The following is a 17,181-nucleotide window of genomic DNA, read 5'->3' as shown; positions in this document are numbered from 1 at the left end:
TTTAATTTTTGTAAGTTAGGTAAGCGAATGTTTGTAGATTTTGTGGACACGTGGAGCAATTAGCTGGGCGAGTGAGTGGATCCTGTGAGGGTGTGGAGGAAGTTGAGTGGGTAATGAGTGAAGACAGGCGCTTTACATTCTGCCTGGCAAAACTGAAGTCGCAGAAGTTGGGGTGTGAAGTTGAACAATGGTGTTGAGTTTGTGTTGTATCATGTTGGTGTGTGTGTTGTAACATCACACCTTTGTGTGTGTGTGTGTGTGTGTGTGTGTGTGTGTGTGTGTGTGTGTGTGTGTGTGTGTGTGTGTGTGTGTGTGTGTGTGTGGTTGGCCACATCTGCAAAAAACAGCAGCACAATACTTTAAAATGTGTATGTCTGTTCTGGTGTCTGTGTTACTTACTGTATATTCTTGACACCCACAGACAATTCACAGGCACCTGTAACCTGTACACTTACAAAAAGTGAACTACGTTTCAGTCATAGGTAGACGTTTCCATCACGAGCGAAATGTTGTCTAGTTTGTTTTTAATTATTGGGTTAACTGTATCGTTGTTTTAAATCTTTTTCCACTTCCAATGTTCTACATTTTTCTCGTTTTCTTTGCTACTTTCTGCTTGCCGAACCTGTGATCAGTTTCTGCGTTGCCTGAGGCCAGACTTCATTATTAACCAGGTGGTCAAGCAGGCTGTTGCAGCTGGTGTACCACAGCTTGTAGGCATTGACAGTAATCATTTTGTAACTGTCTCCATGAAGGATTTCTCCAGAAAGACCTGGGCTATCACTCGCACTAATAGCCTAGCCGATCAGGAACCAGGCCGATCTACGAGGGCAGAAAAATTCTGGAGAGCAGTGGCAGGTACACGTCTTCGGAACTACCAGGGATTGAAGAGTCGTGGAACAAGGATGGCGACATAATGCTGTCTGTAGTAATTTCATGGCTAGTAGTGTTTGGGAACGCATTTACACCAGACTTAAAACTTTCATCACTCCCGCCGCTAACTGTGGCTGGCATACCAATCAGTTAATTGGCTTGTATTGTGTCTTCATGCCCCCTGTCCCCACCCACCACCCTGGGCACGTGTCTAAGCTGTTTGATGGATGTATTAGTTGATAGTCACGGGCACTTTTAAAAGCTTGGATACACTGCAGCGTGCACCTGTCCAGCCATTCTTGCACCACCAAATAGTCTTCTTGCCAAAATATTTTTTTTTTCTTTGGCTTAACCTGTTATGTTTTGCTGCATATTTTTTCAGCAGTTTGAGTTTTCGTGTATCTACAACACCATCGCATCTTTCAAATATCCTCTGGACAAGTCTGGCCCAAGGCCGGACCGCATTGACTTGGAAGACTTGGAAACTTTCAACGGTATAATTGTGGGACCACAGTATGTCCAGAGATGAACAACTGGGTTGTGATGGTCGTGTGTGTGTGTGAGATGCTGGTTCAGACAGCTGGGTTGTGATGGTCGTGTGTGTGTGTGTGTGAGATGCTGGTTCAGACAGCTGGGTTGTGATGGTCGTGTGTGTCTGTGAGATGCTGATTCAGACAGCTGGGTTGTGATGGTCGTGTGTGTGTGTGAGATGCTGGTTCAGACAGCTGGGTTGTGATGGTCGTGTGTGTCTGTGAGATGCTGATTCAGGCAGCTGGGTTGTGATGGTCGTGTGTGTGTGTGTGAGATGCTGGTTCAGACAGCTGGGTTGTGATGGTCGTGTGTGTGTGTGTGAGATGCTGGTTCAGACAGCTGGGTTGTGATGGTCATGTGTGTGTGTGTGTGAGATGCTGATTCAGACAGCTGGGTTGTGATGGTCGTGTGTGTGTGTGAGATGCTGGTTCAGACAGCTGGGTTGTGATGGTCGTGTGTGTGTGTGAGATGCTGATTTAGACAGCTGGGTTGTGATGGTCATGTGTGTGTGTGTGAGATGCTGGTTCAGACAGCTGGGTTGTGATGGTCGTGTGTGTGAGATGCTGGTTCAGACAGCTGGGTTGTGATGGTCGTGTGTGTGTGTGAGATGCTGATTTAGACAGCTGGGTTGTGATGGTCATGTGTGTGTGTGTGAGATGCTGGTTCAGACAGCTGGGTTGTGATGGTCGTGTGTGTGTGTGAGATGCTGGTTCAGACAGCTGGGTTGTGATGGTCGTGTGTGTGTGTGAGATGCTGATTTAGACAGCTGGGTTGTGATGGTCGTGTGTGTGTGTGTGAGATGCTGGTTCAGACAGCTGGGTTGTGATGGTCGTGTGTGTGTGTGAGATGCTGATTTAGACAGCTGGGTTGTGATGGTCATGTGTGTGTGTGTGAGATGCTGGTTCAGACAGCTGGGTTGTGATGGTCGTGTGTGTGTGTGAGATGCTGGTTCAGACAGCTGGGTTGTGATGGTCGTGTGTGTGTGTGAGATGCTGGTTCAGACAGCTGGGTTGTGATGGTCGTGTGTGTGTGTGAGATGCTGATTTAGACAGCTGGGTTGTGATGGTCATGTGTGTGTGTGTGAGATGCTGGTTCAGACAGCTGGGTTGTGATGGTCATGTGTGTGTCTGTGAGATGCTGATTCAGACAGCTGGGTTGTGATGGTCATGTGTGTGTGTGTGAGATGCTGGTTCAGACAGCTGGGTTGTGATGGTCATGTGTGTGTGTGTGAGATGCTGGTTCAGACAGCTGGGTTGTGATGGTCGTGTGTGTGTGTGTGAGATGCTGGTTCAGGCAGCTGGGTTGTGATGGTCGTGTGTGTGTGTGTGAGATGCTGGTTCAGACAGCTGGGTTGTGATGGTCGTGTGTGTGTGTGTGAGATGCTGGTTCAGACAGCTGGGTTGTGATGGTCGTGTGTGTGTGTGTGTGAGATGCTGGTTCAGGCAGCTGGGTTGTGATGGTCGTGTGTGTGTGTGTGAGATGCTGGTTCAGACAGCTGGGTTGTGATGGTCGTGTGTGTGTGTGTGAGATGCTGGTTCAGACAGCTGGGTTGTGATGGTCATGTGTGTGTGTGTGAGATGCTGGTTCAGGCAGCTGGGTTGTGATTGTCATGTGTGTGTGTGTGAGATGCTGGTTCAGACAGCTGGGTTGTGATGGTCGTGTGTGTGTGTGTGAGATGCTGGTTCAGACAGCTGGGTTGTGATGGTCGTGTGTGTGTGTGTGAGATGCTGGTTCAGACAGCTGGGTTGTGATGGTCGTGTGTGTGTGTGTGAGATGCTGGTTCAGACAGCTGGGTTGTGATGGTCGTGTGTGTGTGTGTGAGATACTGGTTCAGACAGCTGGGTTGTGATGGTCATGTGTGTGTGTGTGAGATACTGGTTCAGGCAGCTGGGTTGTGATGGTCATGTGTGTGTCTGTGAGATGCTGGTTCAGACAGCTGGGTTGTGATGGTCATGTGTGTGTCTCTGAGATGCTGGTTCAGACAGCTGGGTTGTGATGGTATATTCACTGCACTTGTCCCTGGGCAACAGCAACACCTGCTGCTCCAGGCAGATAATCAGCACCTGATGCAGTAAAAAATGACAAATCAGATTTCAGATGACTGAGAAATCAGTTTTGCCTGGGAGACCAGTCACCCACTGGTCCACTGATCCAGGGATGATGTGACCTACCTGCCGCCTACCTACTGATCTTTCCGCCCAGCGACTGCTGACGGGAGAAACATTCGGTCTGATGGAATATAACAGAGCATCACCATCCTGTCTGATGGAATATGACAGGGAATCACCATACTGTGCGATGGAATATGACAGGGAATCACCATACTGTGATGGAATATGACAGGGAATCACCATACTGTGCGATGGAATATGACAGGGAATCACCATACTGTGATGGAATATGACAGGGAATCACCATACTGTGCGATGGAATATGACAGGGAATCATCATACTGTGCGATGGAATATGACAGGGAATCTCCATCCTGTGATGGAATATGACAGGGAATCTCCATCATGTGATGGAATATGACAGGGAATCTCCATACTGTGATGGAATATGACAGGGAAGCATTTTGCTTGATGGAATATGACAAGCCCAGCCTGAGTAATGAAGTATAAGAGGCTGCCTTCAAGAGGGAGCTTGACATAAGTCAGTACTCGATCAGCCGGGCTGTGGTTCGTACGTTGGGCTACGTGTGGTCATCTGTAACAGCTTGGTTGGTGGGGGCCCTGATCCACCGGGAGGCCTGGTCAAGGACTGGACCGCGGGGGCGTTGACCCCCCGAAATACCCTCCAGGTAGGTAGGGAAACACCATCCTGAAATATAACTCAGTGTAAACGGACCAAGTCTTGCAATACCGATGTTTCTGTCTTCGAGATTAAACGTCATGAGAATCTCCAGTGAGTTCCTGGCCAGCCGGGCTGTGATGTTTACATTGGACTGCTGCTTCTGGCACCGACGGCCTGATTGATCAGACTATCAGCTAGATGATGTAAGAAGTATCGAGCGAACTACATCATATAGTTGTACCATGACTCAAGAAATCGTAATGACACGATTGCAAATAAACCATACCCCCGGCCGGGATTGAATCTCGGCCGGGGGTATGGTTTATATAGTTGTATAGAGTAAAATCACAGTAAACAGGTGATATCACAGTATGCAAAATAACCACTATGTAAAAAAAGGTGAAATTTCAAGCGCTTTCGCGATTTTTTACATTATCAAAGAAATGTTAGTGTGAGAAATCACGAGCGTTTTTTTTTTTTTTTTTTAGATTTAGCCACTGAAGTGGCTAGTTTATTGTGTTCGCCCATACCCATCCTGTGGACGGTAGTGGCTAGTTTATTGTGTTCGCCCATACCCATCCTGTGGACGGTAGTGGCTAGTTTATTGTCCCCCCATACCCCTCCTGTGGACGGTAGTGGCTAGTTTGTCCTCCCATACCCCTCCTGTGGACGGTAGTGGCTAGTTTATTGTCCCCCCATACCCCTCCTGTGGACGGTAGTGGCTAGTTTATTGTCCCCCCATACCCCTCCTGTGGACGGTAGTGGCTAGTTTATTGTCCCCCCACCATACCCATCCTGTGGACGGTAACATAAGACTATACGAGCGCACACAAGGCCTAGGAAGTAGGCCCCCAAAAGGGTTTCCAGGAGTACATCTGGTATCACTTGGCATTTCACTATTTTTTTTCCAAAATGATTATTTTACTTAAAGTTGTATCTGTAAAGGTCATATGAGGAATCCTGTATAATATATGCGAGTTTATTAGTAATAATTACGACTCGGTTAGAAGCATTGAGAGAGTTACTTCTAGTTGAAAGGATGCTAATGGGTGGCAGGAATATCTTAATGACGACCACCAGCGTTTCCTCTCCTAATTGCTGGTTATATGTGTAATTCTCTTGACACAAGCATAGTCTTGTGTAATACACTTGGCAGAGTATTGTGTAATACACTTGGTACAGGTAGTGTGTATGTTACTCAACACGTGGCTAAGCACTGAAGGTTTTGGCTTCACTTGTAAACCAATGTAAATATTAATGTATTATGGGTATAGGACTCCCGAAGGAAGATTACTTGACGCTGGTGAGGGGCTCTTGATCTAGGGAATTGGATCTGTGCTCCAGTTCCCTAAATTAAGCCTGAATACCTTCCATCTCCTCCCCTCACCCCACAGGCCCTGTATAATCCTACGGGTTCAGCGCTTCCCCATTAATAATAATAATACGGGTACAGGAGCTGCCAATGTATAAACCTCCCAACTTACTGTACACACACACACACACACACACACACACGCACACACACACACACACACACACACACACACACACACACACACACACATCAAATGGTGATAAATATAACCATGTTTTTAAATGGGTGGAGGAGTAAGCCAGTAGAAGGCCTCGGTCAGATGACAGAAAGATCCAGTGGCGGGTCATCGTATGGCTAAGACCCGGGTCAGGAAACACTTGTCCATGCACAGCCTAAGATGGGGCCAAGAATATCATCGACTAATTTTCAGCACAGTGAAAGAAAGTAGCATTATACCTTTGATGAGTTCAGAGAGTTGTTTTGCTGCCAGAGACCGGCCTTGGGCCAGGCTCGTCTGTAATGTTAAGAGTAGATGTAAAATCAACTGTATTGACTAATCTGGCGTGAATAGAATCAGTGTCATCTTAGGGTAAGGTTATATATATGTGATAAGATTATATATAGATTTGTGATGCAAGATATGCCTACATGAATAAGGTTTCGCCACTAAAGTGATCTCACCTCGGAACCCACAACACCATTATCAACATTTAAAATTCACCATTAATTTTATAAATCGCAGCTGGAAATTTGACCAATTTTACCTTCACCTCGTTGTCTACATTCTGGTGGACCTGAAAGGTGCTTTACTGTGGCTCATCTGCCTCCTTTGGCTCCCTCTACTTGTTTCTTAAGCAGACTGTATTCACGCTAATCCTCCTTACTGTTTTGTATGTCATGCTTATATCCCCACTACCCCTGTGTGTCTGGCACACTGGTAAATATGTAATCAGGCAGCTGCAAGTGTGTTCTGCCCTGGACACTGTAATTATGTCGTGTGATCACTACCATCTATCACTACATTACACCAGTGGTGGTGGTTCTATCCTTGACACTAGTTATGTCGTGTGATCACTACCATCTATCAGTACATTACAGCAGTGGTTGTTGTTCTATCCTGGACACTGTAGTTATGTCGTGTGATCACTGCCATCTATCAGTACATTACAGCAGTGGTTGTTCTATCCTGCACTGTAGTCGTGTGATCACTGTCTATCAGTACATTACAGCAGTGGTTGTTCTATGTAGTTATGTCGTGTGATCACTGCCATCTATCAGTACACAGCAGTGTTGTTCTATCCTGTGTAGTTATGTCGTGTGATCACTGCCATCTATCAGTACATTACAGCAGTGGTTGTTGTTCTATCCTGGACACTGTAGTTATGTCGTGTGATCACTGCCATCTATCAGTACATTACAGCAGTGGTTGTTCTATCCTGGACACTGTAGTTATGTCGTGTGATCACTGCCATCTATCAGTACATTACAGCAGTGGTTGTTGTTCTATCCTGGACACTGTAGTTATGTCGTGTGATCACTGCCATCTATCAGTACATTACAGCAGTGGTTGTTCTATCCTGGACACTGTAGTTATGTCGTGTGATCACTGCCATCTATCAGTACATTACACCAGTGGTTGTTGTTCTATCCTGGACACTGTAGTTATGTCGTGTGATCACTACCATATATCAGTACATTACAGCAGTGGTGGTGGTGGTTCTATCCTGGACACTGTAGTTATGTCGTGTGATCACTACCATATATCAGTACATTACACCAGTGGTGGTGGTGGTTCTATCCTGGACACTGTAGTTATGTCGTGTGATCACTGCCGTCCATCACCACGTACCTGTTACTACTATCTTCCCCACGTCCTGCTCTCCGACCAGACTTCCTTGGCTGGAAGGGAAATATTACGGGCAAGTAAAGTGGTTGTGTGTGTATACTGAATGTGAGTAGAAGTTTGTCAGATTTACCAGTCATCTTAGGTGTTGGTGTCACATTACGACAGACCTATTACACAATTCCTTCAATTGTGTAGAATAACTGGGGTACTTTTCTGCAAGCAGGAGGGAGGTCTGGTTTGGAACCCAGCCGAGGGAACGAGATCTGGTTTGGAACCCAGCCGAGGGAACGAGGTCTGGTTTGGAACCCAGCCGAGGGAACGAGGTCTGGTTTGGAACCCAGCCGAGGGAACGAGGTCTGGTTTGGAACCCAGCCGAGGGAACGAGGTCTGGTTTGGAACCCAGCCGAGGGAACGAGGTCTGGTTTGGAACCCAGCCGAGGGAACGATCATCCTCGGCCTCGACTAATGATGTAACAATGTTGGTAGAATTACCCACAGTATGTTAGGTAAAAGGACACAAGTGCATCTAATGTGACATTTTATTGTGGCAACATTTCGCTTTCCAGGAGCTTTGTCAAACTCCTGGAGAGCGAAACGTTGCCACAGTAAAATGTCACATTAGATGCAATATAGACTAATAATACCCATTTAATTTAATATTCGGATATATATATATTATATATATATATATATATATATATATATATATATATATATATATATATATATATATATATATATATATATATATATATATATACACACCACCTCAAGAACTGTCGTAGGGACCCTCATCCTCAGAGAAAAGAATAAACTTGCTTCAGGGAAAACTCAAGGTTCTCCCTGAAGCTGTTTGAGAATTTTCTCCTACCACCCCCTATATTTCAAGTATGTTTTATTTAAAGACAAAATACATTAGCCAAACATTCACAAAAATACAACAGAAAGTAAAACAACATAGGTAACTCAGAGCTGCATCTCGAATACTTCGTCCAGCTCCCCTGCGGTGGGCCGCGTGCCCAGAATGCTGCAGGCATTTCCTCTCTGGATTACAACACTGAGTCTCTGAAAGAGGAAGCTGGTCGCCCTGTGGTCCTTGGTTTCTATGATGAACTTTTCACCTAACTCTTTGATGAACTTTAGAGCACACTTGACCCATGCTCCAAGGGTCTCCGACCATATAGGAATGAAGTTATAGCAAGGGGGAAGGTCTTCATATTTTCGGATCTTCTGGGTCTCCCTGTGACTGGCAGCTCCACCCCCTTCCACTACGGGGTATGGCAAGTAGGTGTCTGCCAATGTAGCAGCACAGGTGTAGTCCCAGGCAATCTGCTTTCCATCCTTCCAGGGTAGCATAGTGGCTCCATCAGGACGCTTTTGACTTCCATCAGACCTCTGTACTTGGGGTTCCCGTTGAGCTGGGCAACGGGCTGTGGCGAGGCTTCTCTTTATTATGTCATTGACCTCCTCATGTCTGGCATACTTCCCTTCTGCTGTGTGACACACGAGACCATGAAGTCCGAATTGATCAGCTGTCGCCCTGCCGCAAATACACCTATGTTCGGTGAGGATGGGGGCGGCTAGGCGAAGAGCAACACTAATCCAAATGGCCTGTGGGTCGAGACGGGTGCCCAGGGAGGAATTGGGAACAGCTAACAGGAAATCTCCTGAGTGTGGTGCCTTCACTGCCAGGAGACGAGCTTTACTCTTTCCTGAAGCATTGGAGAGCATTGTGTTGGCGATTTTTTCCACTGTGAAAGATTAGTGAAATTCCTAGCGCTTTCGTGACTTCTAACGTTCCTTGATAATGTGAGAAGTCACGAAAGCGCTTGGAATTTCACTATTCTTTCACAGTAATTGTTTTGTATATTCTAATATCTGTTTACTGTGATCTTTTTTTTTGTATATATATATATATTTCGTGTCGAATATGTAAAACTGGTCAATTAGCAAGAACTCATTTAAAATTAAGTCCTTTCTAAAATTTTCCCTTATACGTTTAAAGATATATTTTTTTTCATTGATGTTGATGTAAAAATTTATAATTTTGCACCAAAAGGAACTTAGAAAACTTACCTAACCTTATTATGACAAGTGCAATTTATTTTAGCCTAACCCAACTAAACATTTTTTAGATTTGTTTACAATAATTAAATACTAAACAAACACAGTTAAATATATTTTTTTCGTTAGGTTCAGAATGATTTTGGCGAAATTATTGCATACACAAATTTTCACTTGTCCTATATGGCAAGATGAACGTTGCTATTTAAGCCAAGATCGCAAGTTCTGCCTATTCTGCACGACATATAAATATATATAAACATACAGGTGTGCTTAAAAATATTTATATTAACACTACCTGACGAATGAGTTTCTCTCTCTGTTAAATTACGATAATCTTACCAGTCATTACAAACTTACTTATTTTTTTGGTCTTTTATCTCGTCGAGTCACGCTGGTAGAGAGAAAAAATGTAGCACCGCAACCCGTCCTCGAAATGCACTGTTCATTTCCTAACGTCAGTATCTGCGTCTCCTTCTCAATTAAGAAAACGTTATTGCTTATTTTAAATTATTAACTTCAGTTTACGTTAAGTAAAATGATACAAGTGCATCTAATGTGACTTTTTTTGTGGTTACAGTAAAGTGCCATTTAGGTTTGCCAGGACCTTTGATATACCTTTGATGAATTTCGAGGGTTTCATTACTCTCGGAGCCCGGCCATGGGCCAGGCTTGTTTGGTGCTTGACAGGTCTACCATGCTGCTGTTGTTGGTGGCCCGCTGAGGCACATATCCATCACAGCCGGGTTCATCAATCACTTGGTAGTGATACTTGTCTAGTTTTCTCTTGACGACTAATACACTTGTCCCAGCAGTGTTTCAAATACCTTCTGGTAAAATGCTGAGCACTCTGGGACCACGGATATTGATACAATGTTCTCTCGTTGTACCCACGGCGCCCCTGCTTTTTACGGGGTTTGATACTTTGTGCCATCTGTCTCACCTCAATGAGTCAAGGTAGTGTAGATTTGGAACTTGGCTCTCCAGTATGTTATGCGTGTATATTACCAGTCTCTCTCTCTCTCTCTCTCTCTCTCTCTCTCTCTCTCTCTCTCTCTCTCTCTCTCTCTCTCTCTCGCTTCAAAGTGTACATTCCAAGTTGGTTCTTTCCAGTAGTTTAAATACTTTATTGAGGCTGTGCAAGCAGTAGACGATCTGTGTATATATTTCAGCTCTGATATAAGAGCATAAGAAAGAAGGAACATTGCAGCAGGCCTACTGGCCCATGCGAGGCAGGTCCAAGTCTCCCACCAGCTTAAGCCAATGACCTAACCTGGTCAGTCAGGTCACATCATATCTCTCCTTCCCTGAGCACAGAGGAACAGGCTTGACGGACGAGCACGATTATTTAAATGGTACCATCATTACCTCTCTTGTATTGAAAGTTTTAACATTTTCCACCCTGTCATTTTTCTAGCCTTTGCTGTATTATCTGAGTTATATAATCATCCGGCATTATTATTGCTGAGTCTTTTACCTGTTCCTCATACTCCCTAAAATGGCCAGCTTATCATCCGGCATTATTATTGCTGAGTCTTTTACCTGTTCCTCATACTCCCTAAAATGGCCAGCTTATCATCCGGCATTATTATTGCTGAGTCTTTTACCTGTTCCTCATACTCCCTAAAATGGCCAGCTTGTCTTCTAAACCCTTTACCTGTTTTGACTTCCTCAACTGACTCATGAAATCGTAATGAAACGATTGCAAACAAACCATACCACGGGTTGGAGTTAGAACTCGCGATCAGAAAGTCAGAACTCCAGACCGTCGCGTTAACCACTGGGCCAGCTAGCCTTTTTTTTTTTTTTTTTCCCCTCAACTGACCTTTATTAGTACTGATCATCATAGTTTTACTTGTCCACTGGATGACATGTTGATAACCGAGTGTATATTTGTCTGTGTGTGTCTTTTTTACCTGGGTGTTAGCAGTGTGAGGTTAGGGAAGCACTTAAGCCAAGTACCTGGGTGTTAGCAGTGCGACGTTAGGGAAGCACTTCAAGCCAAGACAAGTACCTGGGTGTTAGCAGTGCGAGGTTAGGGAAGCTCTTCAAGCCAAGCTAAGTACCTGGGTGTTAGCAGTGCGAGGTTAGGGAAGCACTTCAAGCCAAGACAAGTACCTGGGTGTTAGCAGTGCGAGGTTAGGGAAGCTCTTCAAGCCAAGTACCTGGGTGTTAGCAGTGCGAGGTTAGGGAAGCACTTCAAGACAAGTACCTGGGTGTTAGCAGTGCGAGGTTAGGGAAGCACTTAAGCCAAGTACCTGGGTGTTAGCAGTGCGAGGTTAGGGAAGCACTTCAAGACAAGTACCTGGGTGTTAGCAGTGTGAGGTTAGGGAAGCTCGTCAAGCCAAGTACCTGGGTGTTAGCAGTGCGAGGTTAGGGAAGCACTTCAAGACAAGTACCTGGGTGTTAGCAGTGCGAGGTTAGGGAAGCACTTCAAGCCAAGTACCTGGGTGTTAGCAGTGCGAGGTTAGGGAAGCACTTAAGCCAAGTACCTGGGTGTTAGCAGTGCGAGGTTAGGGAAGCACTTAAGCCAAGTACGTGGGTGTTAGCAGTGCGACTAACACGTTGCTTCACGTTGCATCAAGAAGTATAAACAAGTTCCAACGTTACTCTACACCGCTTATACAGTTTTTGTTTTAAAGATAATGATCGAGGATATACTGTGACTTGTACAAAATGAAGTCTACCCATTCTCTCTCTGTCTCTCTCTCTCTCTCTCTCTCTCTCTCTCTCTCTCTCTCTCTCTCTCTCTCTACACATGGTTTGACAAGGTTAAGGATCCCTAGCTTTATTGACAAGCTATTTACAGGTTAAGGATTCCTAACTTTATTGACAAGCTAAGAGCTGTTACCTACATCAGCTCATTTGAAAGCATTTTTATTGTTATGAGACATACAAGTAGGGAACAGGATGAAGTTGGAGCCATCTGTGGGCCAGCATTTTCATTTGATCAACTGACGTTATCTCTCTCTCTCTCTCTCTCTCTCTCTGTCTCTCTCTCTCTGTCTCTCTGTCTCTCTGTCTCTCTCTCTCTCTCTCTCTCTCTCTCTCTCTCTCTCTCTGTCTCTCTCTCTCTGTCTCTCTCTCTCTCTCTCTCTCTCTCTCTCTCTCTCTCTCTCTCTCTCTCTCTGTCTCTGTCTCTGTCTCTCTCTCTCTCTCTCTCTCTCTCTCTCTCTCTCTCTCTCTCTCTCTCTCTCTCTCTCTCTCTCTCTCTCTCTCTCTCTCTCTCTCTCTCTCTCTCTCTCTCTCTCTCTCTTTCGCTCTCTTTCTGTTTTTACACAGGGTTTGACAAGGTTAGGATCCTAGCTTTATTGACAGCTATATTACAGGTTAAGGATTCCTAACTTTGTTATCAAGCTAAGAGCTGTTACCTACATCAGCTCATTTGAAAGCATTTTTATTGTTATGAGACATACAAGTACGGGACAGGATGAATTGGAGCCATCTGTGGGCCAGCATTTTCATTTGATCAACTGACTTTATCTCGTTGACATCATTATGCTGTACGAATGTGTTCCATACTCGAGTCATCCTGGGTATGTATGATCTCAGATGGAGTGATGTTCTGGAGAAGGGTACAGCCAGAGTGAAGTTGCTGCTTTCTGCCCGTCTTGTGGCATAAAAGCTTGTTTCACGCTGTCCTCGAAGTGGATCCAAGTGTGGTATTTTGACAATATTGGCCTTGTACATAACAGTAAGGCCACCCACATCCCTCCTATGTTAAAGGCTCTGCTGAAATGACAGATCTATCCAGGATGGGTCCAGGCGAGAGATGAGACGTCTTGCTCTGTTCTCTACTCTGTCAAGCAGTCGCAGATGAGAGGGGGGCAGGCAAACCAAGAAAGTGGAGCATACTCAAGGTGTGAGCGTACTTGTGCCTCGTACAGGATCTTGCAACCCCTACTGTCAAGCAGATGCGAGATACGGCGAAGTGCTGTAAGCTTCCTGGCTGCCTTGTTTGCAAGATTTACAACATGGTTCTTCATGGTTAGTTTGGAGTCAGATTTCACCCCAAGGATATCAACTTCTTCTCCAGGTGCCAACATCGTCCCATTCATCCTTACTACTGCACCAGCATTACCATCATGGTGCCTAGAGACGATCATCATTTGCGTTTTCTCAGGTGCAAATGTTACTTGCCATCTATTTCCCCAAGCTGATATAGCTCTCAGCTGGTGATTGATGTAGCTTAGAGCAGCTGGCATTTCTTCTCTTGGATAAGTGAATGTCAGTGTACAGTCGTCTGCATATGCATGTGATTCTGGGATGAGATGAAGAAGGTCGTTGAAGTAGACATTCCATAACAGTGGACCCAGCACGCTTCCTTGTGGAACGCTTGCCCCAATAGGATGCCTTGCTGATTCCGTTCCATTGAGGACTACACTTAGAGATCTACCATGAAGGTAATCACTGAGGAGACATAGCGTAGAGCCTGCAATTCCCAGTGCTTGAAGTTTTGCTAAGAGGCCCTGGTGCCACACCCGGTCGAAAGCGCCAGCAATGTCCAGTGCTACCACACAGCTGACTTTGGATTCATCCAGTGACTGGTGCCTCTCTCTCTCTCTCTCTCTCTCTCTCTCTCTCTCTCTCTCTCTCTCTCTCTCTCTCTCTCTCTCTCTCTCTCTCTCTGTCTCTCTCTGTCTCTCTCTGTCTCTGTCTCTCTCTGTCTCTCTGTCTCTGTCTCTCTCTGTCTCTCTCTCTCTGTCTCTCTCTGTCTCTCTCTCTGTCTGTCTCTCTGTCTCTCTCTCTGTCTCTCTCTCTGTCTCTGTCTCTCTCTCTCTCTCTCTGTCGCTCTCTCTGTCTCTCTGTGTCTCTGTCTGTCTCTGTCTCTGTCTCTGTCTCTCTCTCTCTCTCTCTCTCTCTCTCTCTCTCTCTCTCTCTCTCTCTCTCTCTCTCTCTCTCTCTCTCTCTCAGGCCTCGTTTAGGTTGTTGAGTGCGGTTTTACGCGACAAATTACAGAACTAAGATAATATACAATAAAATACAAAAGGATTCTACAGGCAATCATTTGTTCCAGAGACTTGTTTACCGCAAGATCAGTTGAGAGCACCGAACTTGCTCCACTGGACGGCGTAGAAGTGGGATAACAGTCCTGGAGATGGGAAGTACACTGCCTTCACTCTGAAGGACGGGTGTTAAATGTTGCAGTTTAAAAACTGTAGTGTAAAACACCTCTGAGTGGATGATTGAAATTTATACCTAAATGCGTGTACATGCACGCTCAGTGTGCCGTAAACGTTAGTAGTAGCAACATATACCTTTTATCCCACGTTGTTTTGAGACAAGAAAAGACACAGACAATCCCACCGTCATGTAAAACAATTACGGGTATCCGTTTTACACTTGCTTGGTAGGGCGGTAGTTCCTCCCTGGATGATTTTTGTCTGTCAGCCTACTACCTAGGATAACTAGACAATAGACATAATGAGAGGGTATGAGGTGGCGGCATCTTCAGCCACATAAAACTCCCAATAACAGACTCAGATTGGATGACATAGATTTGATTTTATTTTTTAGATCCGATACAGAGATGCCCGGGTGTGGTAGGCGAGGGGAAGAAAGTGCCAACCCTGGTGTGGCAGTGTTGTAGACCAGTGGAAGAAAGTGCCAACCCTGGTGTGGTATGAGTGTTGTAGACCAGTGGAAGAAAGTGCCAACCCTGGTGTGGTATGAGTGTTGTAGACCAGTGGAAGAAAGTGCCAACCCTGGTGTGGTATGAGTGTTGTAAACCAGTGGAAGAAAGTGCCAACCCTGGTGTGCCATTAGTGTTGTAGACCAGTGGAAGAAAGTGCCAACCCTGGTGTGGTATTAGTGTTGTAGACCAGTGGAAGAAAGTGCCAACCCTGGTGTGGCAGTGTTGTAGACCAGTGGAAGAAAGTGCCAAGCAGCATTATTGAAACCAACACTTTGGGTAACTCTAAAAATAGGTTAGACAAACATGTGTAAGAATGGGTGGAAGTGAGTAGAACCACCTTTATAAATGGTCAAAGTCGGACCGAAACGTCGTGGTAAGCTCCTCTCTCCTATGTGCGGGTTATGTGTGTATTGTTCCAGTCACGGTATTGTGTGAGAGAGGAAAGGAATTGGTTAGGGAAGAAGGTAGTTTATAAAAACAGAAGAACTGTGGGGGTATGTGAGTTGGGAATGGGAGTAGTAGGTAAGGGAAGGTTGGAGATGTAGGCAGTTGAAGGGTTAGGGGAAAGGTAAGTGGGTAGGGAAAGAGGGGAGAGGTAATTAGTTAAAATAATAAGAGGGAAAGGTGGTAGGGGGGTGGTGAGGGGATGGAAGGTGTGAGCACGACGAGGCAGCAGCAGCAGGCTGGTGGAGGGGACATCAGTGGTTCAGTATAACTTTAGACAGTGTAGCAAGTGGCTGGCTCTCTCTCTCTGTCTATACTCCTGCCGCGGCTGCTGCTCTGTCTCCTCCTCTTCCTCCTCCTGTGCCTCCTGCTCTCACCTTCCTCTCACTGCATAGGTAGCCAGTTGCTACGTAGCTTGAAGTGAAGGTTAGCCAAGAGCAGCTGGTGTCAGACCACGCCCCGAAACACGTCTTAAGCCAGCTGTTGTAGTGACTTGTATTCTGTGCTGGGAACACCTCACACTCTCTTAAATTAAGGTGTTGCGTCCAGACTCCACTAAGCTCTTGATGCCGCCGTTATAACACACTCACACCTCGGTATGACTGTAAATTTCCATGTCTTTAATTAAAAGTGTTTATAAATATTGTAATGTGTTGTTGCAGTTTATGAAATTTGTTATGCATAAATTTGGTGGGGTGATTAACGCCGTATTGTTAGTTAAAGGCGGGTGTTCCACGCAACCTCCTTGTGGGTGACACTGGTAAATTTGCGCTACGTTTATAGGTGTGGCGCTTGTTTAATATTGCACAGAGTGAAGGACACATGCTGAAGTGTCTTGGGTGAACGTGTTACAAATGTGACATGGTACGAATGTGTCAAGGAATATTTCGATGGTTTTGGAAGTGATGTCCATTTTAAGGTTACAACCCAAATCAACTTAGCGATGTTTGCCCGTCTTGTGGTATTCAAGGTGGGCTCCACCTTTCCAGCAAGTTGGACCACGTGATCGAACCCCTTGGAAAGATTGCCGCTGACCATAACAGTAATTCCACTTACAGTATATATCCGGTGTTTTAGACTTTTCTGAAATGATAGCAAGGAAGAGGCTTTGCACTCTCCTCTATCCTGTTCAGACGTCATTGGTAGGATGGGGGAGGCATGTGATCCAAGATGGTGATGCATACTCGAGGTATGAATCAACTTGTACATCTTGTATAGGGTTTTACACCCATTGTTGTTGACCAAGTCTCGTGGCTGCCTGTCTTAAAAAGTTCACAGGAAGACATTAGAAATTTTGCCCGAAACTAGTCTGCTACTACCCATAGGAAGCTGCAAGCCATCCTAGCTATGATGGGTATGTACAGTAAGTCTGCTAACTCATGGCACTAACACTGACTAATACCATCATTAGATAAATTAGTCCTTCAGCCCCTGGCCGAGGGACTGATTACCTCAAATTTCTTATCTTCAACCATTCTTCTCTGTATTGGACTGATGAAGCCACCGTGGGGCAAAACGTTTCCACAATAAAGATACCCAAGCATTTGCACATGGGTTTTATTGATCAGTTTGTCGATTCTCTGAACCATTTATCCACTATGGTAATCCAAAAGATAAAAATACATTTGGCCGGGATATGCGGGAACAAGACTCGTGGAAATAGGTGGCAGGTAAGTCAGAGGT

The 17,181-nt window shown here is 45.2% G+C and overlaps 1 protein-coding gene across 6 annotated transcripts in view; it reads left to right on the top strand.

The window, feature by feature from the left end:
• The window catches only part of larp (La related protein), a 145,192-nt gene that overhangs the window by 47,938 nt on the left and 80,073 nt on the right, over positions 1-17,181 (top strand). For 2 of the 6 annotated variants that reach the window (XM_070099205.1, XM_053798889.2), the window contains exon 1: positions 15,758-16,094. The exons of the other annotated variants lie outside the window; for them this stretch is intronic. The gene's annotated coding sequence lies outside the window, so the exon portion shown is untranslated. Of the gene's footprint in view, positions 1-15,757; positions 16,095-17,181 lie in introns of those variants that run through there. 6 annotated transcript variants of the gene reach the window in all.

This window comes from Cherax quadricarinatus, chromosome 66, assembly GCF_038502225.1.
Source record: "Cherax quadricarinatus isolate ZL_2023a chromosome 66, ASM3850222v1, whole genome shotgun sequence".
NCBI lineage: Eukaryota > Metazoa > Arthropoda > Malacostraca > Decapoda > Parastacidae > Cherax > Cherax quadricarinatus.
Note: the sequence above shows the minus strand (reverse complement) of the source record. Positions and strands in the feature narration are given on the sequence as shown.